The sequence below is a fragment of the Aythya ferina genome, assembly GCF_964211825.1.
Source record: "Aythya ferina genome assembly, chromosome: 2".
NCBI lineage: Eukaryota > Metazoa > Chordata > Aves > Anseriformes > Anatidae > Aythya > Aythya ferina.
This window is the reverse complement of record NC_140297.1, coordinates 42,073,242-42,093,920: the sequence shown is the minus strand read 5'-3', so window position 1 is coordinate 42,093,920 and position 20,679 is coordinate 42,073,242.

Here is a 20,679-nt window from a genome sequence, read left to right as displayed (position 1 = left end):
GAAGAGGAACGTTGCAGACTAGAGGATCTGGGTAGCAGATGGTTCTACTCAGAGCTACTGTGAATGAGCAGCTTTGAGAAATCAGTCCAGACTTCCAGATTTGTGTGTGCACAAATTTAAGCATCAAAAACTAGAGATACTTGTAAAAAATATGGACCTTGACTGTGCCATGATTTTCTTTGTGCTATCTGTCAATGGGAAAAATACACTTCACATACTGAAAAAGAAAGCACATGTTTATAAAGTCACAGAAACTTCTAAAAGTTTGCTTATCATAACTGTGAGAACATTGAAAGTAAAAATTGGTTGCATTTTCTGTCAGTGATGGCCTGTACTAAGACATAAAAATTGAAAGTAACATAACTTTAAGGCAGTGCAGCAGTTAAGAAAAATAATTTTTTTAAAAAATAAAGGTATGGAGAAATCATGAGACTTCTTGAGAAGTGGGCTCTGATGATTTACCTGAGATGATTGAAGACATTATTGACACAAATACCTGTTCTGCTCATTGACTGGAGTTCATATCTCCATTTGTAGGGACCAGAAAGGAACTCTTGCTTGTACTTCAGCACTCTAAGGCCTCATTTCTGCACAGGACTGCCAGACCACCACTTCTGGGAATGGAGCAAACGGGAAGGATGAGGGTAAGATTGTGAGGTAGGTGAGAGCTATCAGGGAAATAAATTTAAATGACTGTTGTCCTAAATCTGTCAGAAAACAAATAAACAAAAGATATTGTGCTGTAAAGATGAACAAAAAAGGGTCTTAGTAATTTTCTTTCACTATATAGGGTCAATATTCTTCAAAGGGTAAATGAGCAATTTAATAGGAAGAAGTAAATGAAAGAATTAATCCTGTAATACAATTTTTATTTTTTTTTTACTTCAGCACAATCTGAAGTAAACAGCACCATTGCAATAATGCTGATATCTTTTGATTGACCATAATATCAGTCACATTGGAGTCTTGCAGAATTAAGGCCCTTTTTTATTGTTATTTTTATTTTATTTTTATTTTTATTTTTTTATTGTGACTTGGCTATATTCACTTTGAGTTCTCTTTTTACTGCAACACAAGACAGGATGAAGTGACAGGACTGTGTTTTCTCATTTATTAAAAAGAGTGGGAGGGAAGAACAGAAAAAAGGACAACAAAGACAGACACCTGCAACAGGCGACATTGTGTGGGATAAAAAAGTCATGTTAAATGAGGTTTCCCTAGTAATGTATTTGCTCATGCTGGAATATTTTCTGTTACTTATTTTTCCCATTTATATGCCTTTTGTTTGAGTTTACAAACTTTGTGCATAATAGGTGGTACAAAGACATACCTGTCTTGTAAAACCAAATTGTAAGAGTGTATCCTCACACATCATTTCAATTAGGTGGGTTATTGTAAATATTTGGTTGGTTTTATTTGTTCTTGTTTCAAATGTCTGAATGAGGTTTTTCAATCCTCCCTTTCATCTTAGGAGGAGAGAGACAGTTACTGATATTATGATAGCATTACAATATATTGTATATAATTTTAATTATATATAATATAATGATATTATACTAAATATAATGATATTGGGAGCCTTAAGAAGCTCCAAATAAGTATCCATTCTGTCCTTCTTAGACTCCTGATGTTAGAGGGACTTAATGCTAAGACAAAAGGAAGGTCCCTTTGGCATAAAGGACTTAAGTTAATGTTTCTAATGTAAGGTGGTCAATGCCCACTTTTGGCAGTAAACAACTGCCAAGTGGCAAGAGAATTGATCACTGCATACATGCAGAGAAGCGTCTGTGGCTTTTCAACATGCCCCAGACACTGGGGTTTCACAGCACATGTGGAGTAGAGTGCCCTGACCACGGAGAGCATGTCTAAGAGTGCTGGAGTCCATGCATGCATCAGGACCGATTCATGGAAAGCTAAACGCATACTGAAAAGTGTTAGCCTTAATGCAGCAATGCCTGCATAGTAGGTCTTTCCCAGATATGATCAGATTCCTATCATTTTCTTCCTGATGGACATTGGCAGGTGAGAGTGAGTTCATTTGGTCAATGTGAGTTCCAGGTTGACTATACTTATCTGTACTTGTTATTAACATCCAGGATTAATGTTACTCTGGGGTATAGACAAAGTTTTAGTTGTCCTCTTAGCTTATGCAATGGTTAGGATACATTAGTGAGCAAGTTGAGAGAATTGAATGGGACATGTTTTTCCAGCAATGAGACAGCTAGATGATTTCACTTGTAAATAACAATCTGGTATTCTTTAAAAATTAATTTTAAGATGAATGGAAGTTCACAGGGAAAGTAAAGCATCTGACTACTTAATTATTTGTTGAGGAAAAATAAAATGTTCTAGGGTACCTAGTTTGTTATACAACTGTTGACCACAACAAAAATTTAGGAACTATTCCTCTGACAGTAGTCTGTAGAGACAAACTGAAGAAGGAAGAGCTGGGAATGGGTGAGAAAGTGAGTGAATGCTATGAAGTCTAAGCCTCACTTTATGTTACAGAAAAGAACAGAGGATTATGAGCACCAAGATTAATTTAGGTAATCATCCAGATTGGAGGAAGAGTGTTAAAAGGGGTACAACCCCTCCTCTGAATCACTGTCTCAAAACCCAGTATCAAAAACCTTACAAACCTTGAAAACAGGCAAACCTTCACCCTTTCTCAGTGTGAGACTTCTTTAAAATTTGTTGAAGTCTCTGAATTTCATAAGGTGGTAACAGAAGGAAAATAATTTGTTTATGCAAGCTAAATAAAAATGTCTGTTATTTGGCAGTAGGTTTGTCCCATTCGCAAATGTTTGTCATTTTATGTCCTGATCTGTAAGTCCTGTTTCCAGACTGCAAACATGTTGATGCAAAAGTTCCTCCTGACACTATTCAGTCTTGCTTGTTCCAGTTTGTGCTGCATGGAAGAGACATTTTCCAGCACCTGTGTTCTCACTGGTGCCTTCAGCAAAGCCCTGCAGATGAACCATTAGAAATACATGCTGACCTTAACAAAGAAGGAGCCGACATACTTCACTCATAAAACTCAGAGAGCAATCAGATGGCATCCCAGTGACATTCATCACAGCTGCTGGCAACAGCCTTTAATTCATCTGGTATTTAACCAGGGTGAAATGCCCTGTAGCTATATCATGTTTGTTGGTGTTAGATGAACCCAGCTCATCGCTTGCTCACTAAAGTTCAGGATTTAACACCAATCCATGGTTTACAGGCAGTTCATCTCCTATACAAAATACTTCTCTCCTCTTTGTCCTTTATTATATTTTCTGTTCTCTGCAGCTTGTTTTCTAAACTCACTTCTGCTCACCTCCAACATCTAAATGAATAGTTTTTTCTTGACTTGAGAGCTTTGTTACATTTTGGCACTGGTCACGTATGCAACCCATCAGTGACATGATTAAGGGTGGCAATTACAGGGAAATTTTCCAGCTTTCATCATTAAAAGGTAAGAATATTCAAGATGTGAAAAGCACAACTGTGTTTTTAAGGTTGAATACTTAATTTTTAAGTGATGTGGCTGTAGCAGCCTTTTAAATGATGGATGGGAATGGTAGCTAATTAAGAACAATAGCTCAAATAATTAATAGTTTTGCCTCACATACTCATTGACTGCTGAGTCTTTCAATAAATTAATTGGACTTATTTCAGTGTGATTCTGATTCAGAGAAGTCACTAAAAGCTAATGCAGTTTTCTTTACTGGGGTCTAGAACAAAATCAGTGGGTATTAAACAAGGCCAATTAAACATGGTTGAAATCCTACAGGAATATGTTCCCTGATTTTGTGAGATGTATGTCATGCCCTAATGCATATAGGACTTGTTCTAGCTGAATGCTCTAATGCCAAAAACTTAGAGAAGGAAAACTTTGTGGATGAAATCCTGGTTCCACTGAAATCTAAAAGCTCCTACTGATTTTAGTAAAGGTCAGTTTCATGTCCTGTATAACTCTAGGTAAAAATCACACCAGAGGCTCAGTGATAAATTTGAAGGAAAAAAAAATAATAATAATAATGTTTGTAGGCCATCTTTACCCACTTCACTTACACTGTTTCATCTGCTTTGAATGTAATATAGCTTTCAATATCTCTAAAAGACTTTTTAATTTATTTTTTTTTCTCAGAATTCACAATCTGTGTAAAAACTTATTATTAAAGACTTCTTCTTCTTCCAAAGGCCATCTTCATCACCTTCATTAGGTTAACTGGGAGCCCTAAACAAGTAATCTTAGAATGATGCTGGGGGCAGGAGAGAATCCATGTTGCTCAGAGATGGATCTGAGGGTAGGGGCTATATAAAACGTTAAAAATAGTGAAGTACATTTTATGAATCTCAGCATTCAAAAAGCTTGACTGAAGGTACCCAAATCGTTAGATATTAAGTAATAGTAAATTTGAGTACTTTTACAGCAACAGAAGACTTGGCTTCTGTCCTGAAGAGTAGAACTTGATTTATGTAAACTGAACATCAGTTACTGTAAGATTTGTGTTAAATCTATAACAGATAACACAACTGAACATTGTTAAAATTGTGGAATTAATTTTGGTAAAGTGCCAAGACAGCACAAAGTGGAAGATGTAGGAAAGAGAGAAATCAAATATATCTTTGAAATGACATGATGCTCAACTTAAAATAGTTGACCAATTTATATTTCATATAATTATATTTCATACAATTGTGTTCCTTAAGATCATGCTCATTTTATTCATAATAATCTACTGTGATAAATTTAGCATTTTGCCATTTTTTGGATTAACAGCAAAATTGATTTTCACAATTCTGTTTATTTTTAATAATTGTTTACTGTGTTGTGCAGCTAAGCATATTCCTTCTGGTGCTGGAGTTTTAAACCAAATTGCACCTTGACATTTCAAATGTGTCTTGTGGTTGACTCCATATGAATGTGTTTCAGGGACTCAGATGAAACATCTCTGAGAACTGATAGAAGAAACATTCACAATTGCAAGCTATGGCCTTTAAATATCTTAATGCTATGTGCCCAAATTCCAGGAAATCTTAGAAGCTTTTCTCTCTTGAAAGAATGGCTCTGTGTTTAAAAAATGAGGGAATTATTTATGTTCTTCTTGCTCACTGACAAAAATATCCACAAAGCAAATGGAGATGTGACTACAGAATATTCTATAGTTCTACATATTCTATATCATAGTAACTTTAACTTGCACAAGAAAGCACAAAGAGGACGTGCATCAGCTTCAGTGCAGATTGCCAACTTCATTGCTGCTGGACACCCTGCTCTTTAGTGTAGGTGCATCTGCTTGTGGTGCAGTTACTTCCAACATAGACACATAGCCATGTTTTAACAGCCCTGGTGCAAAGGGTGTGTTTTTGTGTTCATCGGTGCTGATCATCGGTGTTCATAAGCAGATCACCTGACACCGCTGGATCATGTATTTTCATTCTTAGGCTGAATTAACTGCAGAGTAAGGCAGAGACTTTGTGTTATTCATGGACATCAGGACAAATTTCATACTAAGTACCCTGGAACTCCATGTACTGCTTTGTGGCTGCTTGCTGGGACAGTTTTGAGGGTAGTAAAAGTCCACTGGTTGGTTGATCTTTGTATACAGCAATATAACCATGGCTAGGACAAGTAGTTTAGAAACTGCTACTTTAGAAGAGATACTTACCTGAATAGACTGTCATTATCAGTAAAACTCCTGTGGTGTGAACGGTCACTCATATAGTGCTAAAGGCCCGGATTGACACCCCCAAGGTGAGTCAGTTGTCTTTGGTGAAAGTGTCATCATTACCCTTGCCTTCCCATTCTTCCACCAGAGACTAGATCCCAGAGCAGGAAGAGTAGAACAGAGTTTGCTCCTCAGCCTAATTCACAGCCTGCTGTATTAACCCAGAGCAAAACCAAGGGTGGGTTGCATAAATACGACGGCCCCTCTTCCAAAGTGTCTGTGCAAATTTCTACTTGACCATTCTGGCATCCATGTGAGGGGGATTGTAACCTCTGCTAGGAGGGCCAAATGGGCAGGGCGGTGCGATAACTGTGGGGTAGCTGATCCACCAGAGATAGAGACCAAAACCTTTGGGCCTCAGCCCTTTCGATAAAGCACTCTTTCCCCTGATAAGTCATTCACACATCCATAGCAGGGTAAAATGACGCTGTTATAGGCAAGCTCTCTGAATCTATGCATTGGTGTGTTCAAATAGGCCTGTGTGTGATGCCCACACAAATTCATACTGAGTTATCAGATATGACTATTTAACATAGTGAATGTGGAACAGATAAAAGAGCTTATTTGCTGGTACCAATTCTCTACTGCCTGTGTGTTGACACTTCCCACACTCCAGTATTGGTATTTTATTAACATGATTTCTTTTCGGTCTTGCTATTCTGCAATGACCCCTTTAAACCTAAGTAAGGCTGGCAGTGCATAAAACAGTATGAAGTGCATCATGGGTTTCAAATACACATTTATTCTCATTTGTATACAATAGGTGAACTCAGGATGAGAGAAAGACCTTAAAATATTGTTAAGTGCACATGTAAAAAGTATGTATCTAGGTATATGTGTTTCCTACACATACAATAGTACATATGAATATTCTGAAGGTGTCCTATAAATAAAGGGATGTGAATGCAATGAAAGATGCTGTTCTCATGGAGATGAAAATGGCAGGTAAAGTGGTGAGTGAAGCAAGAGAAAGAAAACAAAACAAAACAAAAACTAAATGTCAAACCACCTGTCTGGAGTTTCTGAAGATGTATTTTACATTTAGACCAGAATTGGTGATGAAGGAATCAGGACAAAGGATATTAAAATAAGTTTGTATAGGTGATTCATTAGAAGTTCATGCTCAGATCAACTCCACAGTGGTCATACTCTATCTTTGTGTGGAGAGGTAAATTCTGTGGTTTTGAAACATCAAGAGTTCTGGAGGAGCTATCAGTTTGAAGGACCTTGCAAGGAATATCAACAGAAAAGATATCAGTACATTTGTCATTCTTATTGTGATTATAGTCACAGTGTAAAGATGAATTAAGACAGTATTTTCCAGTAATTACTTCTCTTCCATCACTTTTGAGCTTGACTATTGTATTTGCTTTGAGTTTTCTTGGGTTCGCTTTTGAAAACTCTCCTTATTTGATGTTAAATTATTATTTTTTTATTTCACTTTTTTTTTTTTTTTTTATAGCCAGAAGGCCAGTTAAGCCAACTGTTAATTTTAGAATTCTTTACATAAACAATCTGATGAATATTTTTGAATCTGTGGAAATTATTTTGTAATCATATCTGAATAGGAAAATGTAGCTATGTTCACAAAGAATGATAGTCTCAACTATTAACTCCAGTAGCAATTACTCTAAATAATACAGTATCTCTAACAAGAAATATGAATCATACAGCTTGCCTGAATTTATAGTATTTGCAGATGCAATGACATGCATTGCTCCATGCAATGACAACAAAATATTTTGTCTATCAGTGAATTCTTTTTTTTATTGTCTATTCTAAACTTTCACTTGGGTATTTCTCTTTGTGCAAATTCCCTACCATTTTGCTGATCCTGAGCTCAGGCAGTATTTGCATATGGTGTCTCCAGTAAATTAGATTATAACACTGCCAGCCCTTGCTGTGCAGTGCAGCTTGCTGCTGCCTTCGCCTCTCAAGGCCCTGGGACGTCAGGTCTGAGAGTCACTGAGCAGGCAGTGCTGTCGCTGCTGCCACATCAGTTCTGATCGAGTCTGATTCAGCCTGCTGCTACACAGTCACTTGAGGGGAACCTTGCAGGGATACCAAAGCAAAAACGCTTCTTGCATCTCAGATGAAGATTTCTATTTTGGACACAAGGATCTCTCCTTTCCTCCTGTGGGATTCTAAGCAAAGACCACTGCCTGTTATACCACCTGCTGGATGGAGCTGCTCTAGGCTATCATCTCCCCAAGTCCCCTTTTGTGCAGTTCTACTTTAAATCTGGTGTACTGTATATATACAAGATATGTTCCCACAAAACAACAAAATCATGGGTATAATTATAGATAAGCAACATTTTACTTCATGCAAAGTCAGCTGGTCAGATCATTCCAGGAAGCAATCTTTTTAACCAAGGTGTGGCACATGAATATATTTTGCCCAAATTCCAGGCTTTTGATGTCTCTTGCATTCCTGCAAGATGTCCTGCATTTCTTTCTACACTGGAATGCAGAGCTACATCTCCAGACATCACCATCAGCACCAACCTACCAAGGCCAAAATGACCCATCAGAGCTGAAGCCAGCACATCACAGCTGCTTCTAGGTATCAGAGCTTACAGATCTATAGGCTAAATTGTCAGTTGTCCAAACTTCCCAATTTTGGGTGCAAATTTCACCCCTGGAAATGTACCGGGTGTTGTGCCTTTAACAATGGCAGGCAGAAGAGTGTGGTGAAAAGCCAATTTTGAAAATGAGTCATTTGTAAGGTGAAACTTCCAGGCTCTCCCCTTTGAGTTGTGATTCAGTTCAAATATCAGGGCAAAGGAATTGGAGTTGATCATTCGGTTATGTTTTTGTTTGGTGATAAACAAGCTGGCATTTTTGACTTAACTGTTCAAAGTTTGTTCTTCCCGGATGGACATGCCTCCAAGGATGGATATCTGTTGCCTTTGAGGTAGATTTTGCAATTGTCATTGGCTGAGTTCTTGATTAGTGAAATCAAGAATGGCTCAGACCCTGTTTGTCTTATCTAAAAAGTGCAGGGCAGAGCGCAAGGTAAATGTTTCTTATGTTCCTTCTGCTGGCCTATCTCCATTGCAGGACAGGGAGGGGTCTGTTTGCCTCATCAGCCTGTGATCTGAGGGTTTGTTTTGCAAAGGAGAATGTGGGGATGGTTTCCTTGGGTTCCCAAGCCTGAGGCAATAGTGCTGGGAAACATGCAATTGGGGCCCATTCTTAATATTTGCAGAGTGCCTCTTCTTTTTGTTGTTATAAGCAAAGCCAGACATGCAGGAAGGCAAAAGTATGTGAAAAATAGGTGTTTTATATATAACTCCCTGCATTAAAAACAAACAAACAAAACCTAACCCAGTCCAGGTCGACCTTTGTTTTATGTTGCCATATTGTACTTGCTCTTCCTCTTCTCAAGATGACAGTCCTGGGATCTCGATGCCGACCTGTGGAAGATGGGTTCCCAGACACAGCATCTGGCTCCTTGTGTGAGTCCTCAGGCAGTCAGTTGTGTTGGTGGCCGTGGAGTTGCCTCTGGCTCTGACATGTGGTTGCGTTAGTCGCTTGATGGGCTCTGTGGCAGCTTTGCTCTTCTGAGCACTGCCTCATTCTGACTTTTCAATCTGAGTCAGTTTGCTCTTCTTGATTATTTTTGTAGTGATCGTTCTCTTTAGGAGTTATTGCTCTTCCCTCCCAGTCTCTTGTGTTCCTAAGGCTGACTGGAATAAGAACAATTTCATAAACCGCATATACAGCCTGCTGCCAGACACAGCCTTTCCCATTGTCCTGGTCCTGAGCTGTCTAATAGACAGAGTAACTCTTATTTTATTTTATTTTATTTTATTTTATTTTATTTTATTTTATTTTATTTTATTTTATTTTATTTTATTTTATTTTACTTTACTTTACTTTACTTTACTTTACTTTACTTTACTTTACTTTACTTTATTTTATTTTATTTTATTTTATTTTATTTTATTTTATTATTTTCCTTTACTTAGCAAGTTGAAGCACAGTTCTTACTCATCTTTCTTGTCTGAGCAACTTAGAGGAACTACATATGGGAGTAAGGAGGTTGACATTGAAGGTGTGGGGATTTGTTTGTGTGAGTGAAACAATAGGGATATAGGGGTTTGACTCCCAAAAGCGCTTGCACAAAAGGCCAGAGGAAGAAAGCACACACTGGGTGCTCTGTGCCCTGACTTCTGCTGATCCTGGTGTGAGAGTGGTACACAGTCCGGATACTGCAGATAGATCCACATTGGCACAGAATTAAACACAAGCCTTCTCTTTAGTAATTGATATGCAACAGTTCTACTTGCTAATTAGATTAATGTTGATGATTTATCTCTCTCTTATTGGCAGGCCCTAAACTGACCCAAGAACAGAAATTGTAATCCCCTTCTGCATCCAGCCTGAGCAATTTACCATAGATCAGAGCCTATAGCCATTAAAGCTGCAAGTGCACAAGGGGGGTATGTAACTCAATTACAGGAGGGAAAGCTATAGCTGTCTGAAACTGATGTGGAAATTGGGTATGGCTACTGCAAATCACTGTGGAATTATTCAAGCTGGTGTTAAACAAGCAGCAGGGCAAATTAGCCCTGCATTGAGCTGCATGCTGCTGTGCTTACACAGCTACTGGTGCCTAAGTTAACATGTTTAAATGCAGCACAGCTATCCCTTCATAACCCTGTATCTTGCTTGTAGCTATACCCAGTTGGAGACCAAGGAAAAGGAACTGCTTAAAATAAGTTGTCTGCATTTCTGCAAGTTCAGTGCCTTGTCTAAAAGCCCGGGAGCCAAATGTGAAGCAGGGAAAATCCTACTTGCTATTAACCAGTCCTGACTTTTGTCCTTGAGGCCACCTTTCTGCAGACTGCTCCTCTGGAGCTAGAGCCAAGCAGTGCTGCATTAGTGCTTCAAGATAAGCCATGCCATGGTTGAAAATGCTTTGTTTTTATTTGGTAGAGGGTATGCAGCACTGCTCCGTGAGTAGTGGCATGGGACCCAGTAGAAGGCAAGAATTTCTTGGACTGGATTCAGTTCCAGTTGTTGAGGCTGGTACATGTACTGAAAGCATGAGAGATGTGTGTGAGGTAGCTAGAGAAGGTCTGGGTAGGGATGAAGATGAGAAAAAGGGTTTACAGGCAAAAGCAGCTTTATAAAACAAATATCAGAATAAAGAAATGCAGTAGGTTCTTTTGACACCATGCAGGCAGATGATCACGACACCCATTTTCCTCCATGAGAATTCTCATGCTTTGTGTCATGAGTAGTCGTGATGTCTGTTGTTGGCAGTGAGACGGAGATTTACTGAACACTTTTGAAATTATACATCAAATACTGAAAGTTGGATTTTCAGTTAGAACTATACAAACACAGCCTGTTTGGTAGAAGTCACAACTAGTGTTAAAAGTCTGTTTATGGCAAAGCTTCTTGCCCTGCTGTAATTAGCACTTGTGTGGTTTTCCTTTTTGCTCCTTTCTCAAAAATCAGCTGCTTCAGAAATAGTTATAAAAGGCAGAATGTAAAAGAACTAATGACCTTTCTGTATGATAATGATTGCTGGCTAGTAGCTTGAAGCTTAGATACACAAAGACTTTATTAAGCACCTACTTTGGGTCAGGCTTGAAAAATATACTTTACAAATGTATGCAGATTCTTTGTCAAATGCTACATTTTCATACCATTTTTGACTGAGCAGAGAAAGACCATCTTTAAGGGGCTGGCTTACCCATCTGGGGTCAGTGTGAAAGAGTGGAACAGATTTTTTTTATAATTATTTATAAGATGTCTACTTTCATAACACTGTTCCTTGAGTGTCTGACAGGTCGGGGGCCCCTGCCCTTCCCTCTCCATGTGTTGGTCATCTGTAATGATTCATTCCCAGAAAGAGACAGAGCAAATCTTAAATCCATGTAGGTTCTCCTCCCTCCACATGACATCCAACCAAATTGCCAAGGACATGGATTTTAAGGCTTGAGGGTATCGGGAGCACAGCATTTTCTCAATTCTCTTTAAGAGTCAGATGTTGTTTTCAAAGGAAATATCATTTGCAAATTATTAGTATTGTTTATATTGATCCTATGTCCACACCCTGACAAAAGCTCCTCAGAGGTGTATTCAGGTTTTGATACACCTCACACACACTCCTGTGACTGCTGCAATAATTCTTATTGTTTGATAAAGCTGGTGGCCCCAATCATTGAGCTAGGTGCTGCACAAACCTTTAGTGTTTATCTATAAAAGATTTTACATTCCTCGCTTAAACGGCTTGGCTGATTGACTGATAATGAAACAATATGCTAGGCTGCAGAGACCTCTGATCCTCAATCCAGAATTGAAATGTTAGTGGCTCTCTTTACATTTACTGTAAGTGCTCCAGAAAAGATTGTGTCCCGGGAGAAAAAAGGGCAGCGTTTAGCTCTTCCAAATACATTGGGAACAAACAACCTCAGTTTAAAAATGTAATCTAAACTGCCAATCTAGTTATATCTTCCAAGAATTGATAAAGTTTATAGTCTAAGACCATACTTAAGGGTGCTCTTGCAAAGCCACCTGAGGTAACATCACCACACCATCCATACATTAAAACCCTGTGCAGAATTTGAATAAGCAACTACACTAATGTTCCTCTTCTGTTTCACAGTGCAAGTTGAGTCAGGTTCATCTGAAGAATAACTTCTTAAACTGCTACATATATACTTGCAAGAGAACATCTCACTATGGTTGGACAGACAAGGCAGGATCAGAAAAAAAAAAAAAAAGTGATGAGACAGGATCAGACAAAGATAGACTGGTATTTTTATGTGTTTTTTTTTTTTTTTTTTTTTTACCAAAGTTGCTAAAAATTGTAATTAACACATTTCGTGACTATAGTGGTTCCTCTGTAAGCACAAAAAAAGCTGCTTCCTGAACATGGTCTTGTGAGTGGCACCTGCGTGCAGTAGGTGAAGTGAGGAGGACTGGATTTTTTCACTTCTATCCACTATCATGGAGCGATGATAAGTTAAATACTGGATGAACACATCAGATATGACTCTGTGTCTAGAACTGTAAACTACAGTCTGCTCTGTGCTGCTTGGAACAGATAAATTCATTGCCTGTACTTAGCTTTGATTATAATATTCCCCAGCTGCTCTACAGGAAAATAGAGACAGACAATAATCCCACACAGGGGCTGACCTATAACAAGGGCATGTTGAAAATTTTCCATCAAGTTCCCTTCTTTTCCATTGCTAATGTTTTGACTAGTTGGCATTAGTTGAAGATCTCCTCAGACCTGGCTCTTTCACAGGAGAAAACGACTTGTTCCCAATTCTTGGCAAAGTCAGTATATTCTGGCAGCTGATGAGCCTCCACTGTCGGTGGTTGCTTCTCTTGGAGAACCTGTCAATGGAAAGAGGTCAATGTTGGAAGGGAATGGCTAGGCAAAGAAGGCAAATGTTTGTCAACAAAGATTGAGGCTGACAGGAAGATTCGTCCTTTTCTGAGGATCTAAAGATGATGTCATATTTGGTCATGTTGGATGTACTTTTTATATCACGATGCCTACTGGTTTGAAAGGGCAGAATGTCTGGAGCAGGGTTCTCTGGTTTCATGTCATGCCTCAACCTTGCTTTATGCAGTTCAAGCGATATATGCCACCCTCTTTCTTTTCTGTCTGTAGTGGTTTTTGGCTCTCATGTGCATGGCATTGCAGAGGGAGGCACTTGGTCTTCTATTTGGTAATGTCTTCAGGGCATGGCAGCACAAAATTCATAGAAACATGCCACTAGAGGGCATCTGCACGTCCTCACAGCTGTAAACATGTTCACAGTTGCAAAGGAAGACATTGAAATATTGAAAGCCAAAATTAGGAGGTACTGGAGCTCAGAGCCAGTACCATGGCTCCATATGGAAATTCCACACACAATTTTTCTAATGAACACACCACTCTGCTTTGCATCCTGAACAGAAAAATTCAATGAGATATTTTAGTCAACAAAGTTTAAGATGGTGACCTTCAGAGGTGACCAAGGAATAAAGTTTGAGAAAACTCTTATTACATAGAAGAAAAAAAAAAAGGTGCTTCATTATTTTCACCATGGAGCAAATTAATTGTTATTTTTTAATAAAGCAATAATCCCAAACATCCAAATTCACAGTCTTTCATATGTGAGATAGTTAGTCCATAGCAATTGCATGTCTGGTTTTCTTGTATTCCTCATGGCACTGTGAAAATGGCCAACTGTAAAATTGCCAAATGTGTCAAACTGGCCATGTGTACAAATGCATCCTTAGTTCATCTGTGCAGTCATGGTAGCACAACTTTAAAATCCAATCACAGATGCATCTATAGGGGTGAATGAGTATAAATTCTATTTAAAGCCAGGCCTTAGAATAATGGATAGGATTAAACAAGCAAGTTGCAAGGGGAAAATATCCTGTCAAGCCAACAAATCATTCTGCAGCTCTACAGAAAATAGAAAATGAATTTCAATGACAATAATTTGCTACTAGAGGTGCTATCTGCTTTTGTATCAGAATGGTAAATATGTTTTTCAAAGAAGAACTGTAAAAGAGCTTATTTATTAATGTGTTTATTCACATGAACATACACTGATTGACACTGTTCTTGTAGTTAAACGTAGGGATATTCTTATAATATCTTTCCGAGTCAGGCCCATAGTAAAGAACATTTTATTTAATGCATTGAAAGGAATTTAGTGTTGGAATATTTTTCTTCAATTGTATTAGTATACCAAATATGGGTAGTTTTCAAAAGAGAGAGAATATGGAGTTCTGCTTTCTTAAAGCTACAGTTTGCTTTGCTTTACTTTAGAATGGTGTTTAAGTGTTACATCTTATTTTTCAATGGTTTGGAATGTGCCTCATTAAAATTATCCCTAGTGGTAATAAGTTTAATCAGTTTAGTTTAACTAAGAAAGTTTAGAGTTTTACATAAATGAGCTTTTGAACAGAGAATTACACTATTTCAAGTTAGAAATACAATAAAAGGGATGAATTTAACCCAAAGTTGATAATTTTGTGTAAGTTTGCATTGTTGAGTAGCCCTAAAATACCAGGTGTGGGGAGGATGCCAAGGAGACTAATTAGCATCTTCAGATCCTGTTGTTGACATTTTTGGTTGTAACACATCACGTCTTGCCCAAGAGTGAATTTGGCCACGCACCGTGAGCAATTCAGTTCTCATGGTAATTCCAGTTGCTCCCAGGTAAAGCTAGGATGCAGCTGCCACTAGCCTGCTACACCCTGAAGAGACTGGGAGGAGAGGCAGGTTAAATGGCCTTTGAGAGAGAAGGAAAAACTAGTTTTGCCCAGGTCCCCCATGAATACACCTGGAATACATAGAGATGGTGAGGGAAGTCAGGAGAGCATTCCCATTCTCTGATGCGGTGGCCTTTTTTGCTGTGCTTCAATTCTCCCCTGAGAACTAAAGATTTACATAACTTACAGATTTTCATGTAGGTAGGCTCCCTTCACAGGTTTTGTTGATTTGCCTTTGTTATTCCTTTGCTTTTCCAGGTGCTGCACGTAGCTGTAGCTTCAGCGTGGTGTGTGAGGTTTTCTAAACGCTGGGGAGCTCAGCTGGGAGCTGTAGAGTAGTCTCTCTGCCACGCTGCAGCAAGAGGACCTGACACAGCCAACTGCAAGTTAGTTGGACACAGTCCACAGCAGGTCAGTGTGGCTACAGCTTCACACATATTGAGTTGTTTTCCTGTGTGTGCAGATCTTTTCTCAGAGAGACAACCCCACACAGGGTGTTTCAGTCCTCCTCATACTCTTCAGTGCTGCCATCTCCAGAGAGATGGACAAGGATTTGAGTTCAAGTATAAAATAAAACCTGAACGGTCTCCACCTTACAGATATGATTCCAGGTTAGACGATCCAAGCCTTCCCATCCAGAGGTCCTCAGGCTTGCTCTCTGCAGCTGAGAAACAACATAGTCCTGCACTAATGCAGTCCAAGCCTCATCCCTTCCTTCCCACATTTCTAAGCGGGGATCCTAAGACGGGTCATACTGTGCCAAATCCTTTACAGTGGTTTTGTGATGTGAGCTAGTATCTGCTGGAGATGCCGAGCTGAGATGTGAACTCGTTTCACAGAGGGCTTGACCTGAATTCCCTGAAGTGAGAATCTAGTCCTTTTACTCGCTGAGCTCCCTCTTTCTATACTTAATCAAATCCTAAATCCTCTGAAGTGAAAAAATGCACATTTTGTTTTCAATGACTTGCTGAAGCTGAATGCTTCTCACAACCAGCAAGGCCTATGAAACTAGTATTTATTAAGGATGAGTGATTTCTCACACTTATTCTGTTTCTATCCAAGACTGCCAACTTGGTCCACCTGGGCCTCAGAACTGAGATATCACATTTCCCACGTCTCATGCCTCCTCTACACTTGCCCTGCATTATTTATTACAGCACTGAGTGCTCCTGGGGTCTGCTGCCAGGCAGGGCCAGGCTCCTTCAGGCTCACCTCTGCTGTAGCTGAGTGCATGTCTCTGCTGCAGGCAGTGCTGCATTCGACACTCTGCTTCTGGAGCAAATGGGAACTTAAAAAAAAGCTGCAAGCACTCAGTGGAAAAACTCAGAGGAAACCAGGAGTCAAAGCAGCAGCCAGGGCCTCCAGCTTCTGACTTCTCAGGAAGATAAGAGGGAGTTTAATTGGTAATTGGCATCTCCCTCAGAGCTGTTTTGGCTATCAGTCCTCCCAAGGCAGGTGGAGGTGCAATATCTCTGCTGGCAGTGACGCCCATAAGGACTGAGTTGATCACATCAGTGTAATCCAGTCGGGACTTTCTGGACAGGTTGGGACCACTGTGTGTAAAGGGTTTCAGCAAAATTTTGCTCAAGGGGTTTCCCAAACTTGCTCGGAGGGGGAAACAAAATAGTGCTGTTTAGTACAAATGCTGTGTTGCCATTTCTAAGCTGCTAATCAAACACCCTCCCTGAATCATTCCCAATCAAACATGTATGTGGTTAACTAAGGCTCTAATTTGGATTTTTATTTTTATTTTTTTTTGTGCTGTCTGTTGTCCCAGTGAAATGAGAGAGGTAATGACAAGATCTGCACAGACGATTTATTTTCCCTGCACCTATTATATTTCTGTAGATTGGGAGGAGCAGTAGCTGGTTGCGATAGAAGGAAAAAGTAAAACAAATGCCTGCAACTTGGGAAAATATGCTCTAGAAAAGGTTATAGAGGTGTTAATTTTCACAGTGTTTATTCCAGAATAGTTCTGAGAGACACACAGTGCAGCCCCAATCTCTGTGTGACTGTGATGAGTGTGAGCTGCTCCATAAAAGCTGCTGCTGGGATAAGACCTTCAACTACTGCTGGCAACAAAGGAAGATGTGGGCATGTGGTCCATCCTTGGACTGCAGAAGAGGGGCAGACACTTCCCGGATCTCTCAAGGCAAGTTTCATATTTTAAAGTTTTGGGTCACTTCTTTAATTAAAAAGTTATGATTTTAAAAAATGTTTCTAGTCAAATGCACTGCAGCACTGGGAGATGGGGTATTTTTTTGTCTGAAATTTGTATCATCTATCAAAACGTGCTGCATGAGAACAGCTGGATCTAGTGTCTGAGTCTTCATAACCGAACTGAACACTTAGACTGTCTTTTTTCATCAAATGTGTGATTTAACAGTGCAGCAGTAGATGAATCTAGGACAGTCTCTGAATTGCAGATTTCTGTACTAGCCGTCTGCAAAGTAGGAAGAAAAAGAAATGACAGGCTGTTGGCAGAAAAATACGATGTTACTACAATAAGCACACACCACAGTTCATTTGATGGACAGCAGTGCCTACTCCCATAGAAAAGGGTTGGGATTCATGTAGATTAGTTCCTCGTGATATACGCATAGAAATCCAAATATTCTCTTCTCAAAAACACTGGTTGCTGCATTGTATTTCTCTGGTCATTTACTAATATTAGAAGTGACAAACTGTGAAACCAAAGTTGCAGGAAAGGCATTGTATGTTTGCAAAAAAAATCAGCTTGCATGAGTCCATCGTGCAGTCTTTCCTCCTGTAAAGCTTCCCATAGCTCTCTGTGTGTCTGTGTGCATGCCCACGCACGTGGGTTCCTGATTGCAACAAATGGCTCTGTCCCTTTTCTTTTGGATCTGTCAGAATGTGGGTCTGTACAATGTTCGGCTCTGTGCTTGACTGAAAGCTTGAGAAGTTTAAAAGCTTTTAGAAGAGTATCAAAGAAACAACATACACACATAACTGAAAACACATGAGAGATGAGAAAAAGAGAAATAATGCAGCATGCAGTAACATTTGGAAGCTTTCTCTCTTTTTACCAGTGTCAGAGAGTCTCAGCAAGAAAGGGACCCCTGTAATCCACAGGGCCTCCATAAGAAACACAGCAACAGCTGAACTGTGTATGAGAGCTGAGGCTTCAGGGAAAACCTCCATGAAAAATAAAAGGAAGGGGAAGAAAAAGAAAAAACACACTTTTTTTTTTTTTTTAAAGCTTTGTACAGATGCGATGACAATTTGATGAGTCCTCCTGCTTTTTTTTGCTTTCATGCAAACTGATAGCCTGCTCTTGGGAAAGGTCTACAGTGCTTATGAGGATCTTATTGTTTGCTTTAAGTTACAGGCTGACTGAAAAAGATAAGAAAAGCAGCATTGTGGAAAAGGGAAAAGGTGCTTGGCAATGTCGGGAATTATATGTTGCTGGTGGCGCACACACTCAGAAGTAAGGACCACAGGCAAGTTCACACTGTTGAGCAAAGCTGTAGTGGAACCGGTGTCTTGCCAGTGCCCAGCACTCAAAAGACTGTAAGACTCTCCCAGAGTCGTGAGATTGTTATAAAACTACATGTTTTTTTCAGGCAATGATGCACGGATGTGATTTGCTTTCTGGTTTTTGAACCACTGTGGGTTGCACTCTCACAGTTTTCCCTGCAACCACAGAGATAATTTTTGTGTTTTTTACATGAAAGCTGTTCCTTTCTTTTGGCTTCTTTGAGAAGAAAATGGAGAGTGCAGCCTTTTAGAAAACTAGCAAATGTGACAAGTGTTGCAGTACAGTCACAAACACTGAAACTACTTCTATTATGATGATTCAGTTTCTTATGGATAAGAGGACTCCTTTTACACTTCTGTTTTGCTTGCTTTCTAAGGTTTCTCATATATAACATTCCCTTCCCGTGCTGTACCAGCTCCACCCTGGCCCCAGTGAGAACAGCTAGGTGTGACAGGCCTGGTGCGGTCAGCGTTACCTCTTCTGCCTTCCTGCCAATCAGTATGGGAACGGACCTGCAGCAGCATTGATGATGTGGATGAACATCTGAGTTTAAGCTGTTTTAGGGGGTGAGCAGTCACAGTGCAAAGCCACACACAGTTACTGTGTGCATTGCAAGGGCTTCTGAGGACTTGTCTCTTGATATTTACGAGTGTGGTAAGCTTGAATGCTCTGTGATCCTTTCCTAGTCTTAGACAGGACTTATCTTCCCTCTTATCTCATCACAGGACTGTGGAAGATGGAGAACTACTGGCCACGTTGAACGGTTTCATGTTCACAACCACTGCAAAATGAAGGGGTTAAGAGCCCTCCACTGAGAGTTTCACTCAGGATTTCATACCCTAAGGCAGGCCAGGGTGGCTGGACTGAACTACTCCAAGTGGAATGAGGTAGGAGCTGTATTGCAGGGGACACACATCAAATTAGAGAGCATGTGTTAATTCTGCAGCTAAGATATGTCCCTGGGAAAAAATCACTAGTGACCAGATTTTGCTTTTTACTTGTGCAGCTTCTCTGCTACAGGGTTACTGTATAAATAGCAGAATCCTGGAAAATCTATGGAGAAAAATTTTTGTTGATTTGACTTGAAAGAATACTTCGAACCTGGCCATGCAATAATGTACCTTAATCTTCATGTTTTAGTCCAAAGCATGTTGGGTCTATTTCCTTGAAAAATATATTTATTTACAAAAATTTAAAGTAAGTGAAGGAGGGTGTAAAACGTGACTGCTCTCATGTGGTAGTGTTTCACACCCACAGGTGTAACAGGTGCAAGTGACTATACAAGATACAGGACAAGAAAAATCCAGGCCAGTTGTTGTTAGGTCCAAGCCAGGACCTCTGTCAAGATTCTTGAGCTTGTCTACCATTGAAAATACTAATTGGTGGAAGTGTACAATAAACCCTCAGTGGAAACTCAGATTATATTAGCAAAATGCTTTTGCAAAACAGCCTTTTTGTAAATCTTCCATGGACAACAGAGACAATGAGTTTGGTCTGGGGACCTGAGTGGTGACCCATACTTAAAACAATATTAAAATAATTAAAATAATTATATATATTTTATATATATATACTTTTTTAAGATTAAAATAATCTTAAAATAAGATTAAAATAATTTTCTTTGAGGTCATGAATGAATCTGCTACTAGGTTTCTCCTATAGCCACACAACGTGTAAAGAGTGCAGGTTTTACTGTCAGTTTTCAAACATGGAAGATAGATAATGTGTGGATAATGTTTGCAAAGATTGCTCCTTTGTGAGTGTGGCTGTACATTGAAATAAATAAGCTACAATAGCAAAGGGTTAGGAGTTTTACCCTTTGACAGCATGGGTTTTCAACTCCTAGCCAGCAAAGCTATACCAGCAAAACCTTTCAGTGGAAACCAAAACACTTTTGCTTAGCCTGTGTAGACAAGACATCAGAGAAAGGCTGCAATCTTTTGATCAGCAGTATAGCAGCCTGAAAGTTCACAAGGTGAGAAGTGCTTCTCACCAAGAATATACACTGCAAACTGTATTTAGAAATAGCATTTTTAATTAAAAGCAGCATTTCTGATCCTGTTGGCAGTAGCTATGGGGCATAAGTGAGGATATGTTTTCTGACAGGAGATGTTTGGGATCTTGATGTAAGAGACTGTAAACCAGTCTCAAGCCTGCTTGAATAATCAAATTAAGAACTTTTCTTCTTAGGCATACATTTCTGAAGTGGCACGTGCAG